Raw genomic sequence first — 1,083 nt, 5'->3', positions numbered from 1 at the left:
CAACAACAACAACCAACAAAACAAAACAAAACACACAGTTTTTTTCCTTTTTACTGAACATCTTTTCTGTTCATCTTAAAACACACTTGGTGAAAAAGCTTTGATCAATGGCACTAAAAATTTACATTTGGTGATCCCAACGACATTCAAGCTTTGGAAGTCACAAAACTTTGTCAGCCGTTTTTGTGTGTGCCAATGTTGCCTCTGACCCTTTGCAGCCGACCCTTACCTCATTCAATAGCAAATACTTCAACTTCTATTCAAGGTAGAGGGGTATTTTTTCATCAATAGCAAGGAAAATGAACAATCTTTAAGATGAACTCAATAACTTCATATATGTAAAAAAAAATGTTAATGACTAGCTACTGGTTCCACCGTGTCGTGACACAAATGAGATGGATTGTTCATGTGTGTTACGTCTTTCTGGACAGAAATAAGTAGTTTTGATGGACGAATCTTGGTCATGGATCATGTGTGATGTAAAGGAGCTTTGCTGTCGCGCGCAGAAGACTTGAGTTCGATTTCCGTGTAATGAAGACCGTTATCGAGTATCTCCGTCTGATAGGCAAGGTCGAAGCTCGCCTACTAAATGGCCTTAGTTGAGTCGATGGGGGCGTTACAACGTCTTTAATTGCACTTTAAAAGTACGAATCATGTGTTCGATTAAGCGAGAAGATAAGAAAGAGGAAAGAGGTGATACATTAACACAAAGGTACCGTGGGGAAACCCTACTCCTATATGATTTAAACAGTGTCGATGGGTGTGTAAAAACATCTGTTTAACTTATTTAAAGGTTAAGAAATCATCGACACAAATTGGGATCATTTAGCAGTAACGCTGCACCTCAGACGCCGATAAAATAAGCGTCAAATCTGATATTATGATTCAGGCAGTAGATCACAATTTCACACTTCAAGAACAGCTTAACAGTGAGGCATCTAGAGTGTGAAAAAGACGATTGGCTTTATGTTTTAGTAACAGTTTTACGGCACAGGCAACATAGCTAGGTTATGCAAGCGTCAACAATAGAGATGTTACAAAAGAGTAGCAAACACAAACAAGACGGAGTAGAGACGAGGAAGA

This window comes from Aplysia californica, unplaced genomic scaffold, assembly GCF_000002075.1.
Source record: "Aplysia californica isolate F4 #8 unplaced genomic scaffold, AplCal3.0 scaffold00045, whole genome shotgun sequence".
NCBI lineage: Eukaryota > Metazoa > Mollusca > Gastropoda > Aplysiida > Aplysiidae > Aplysia > Aplysia californica.
Note: the sequence above shows the minus strand (reverse complement) of the source record.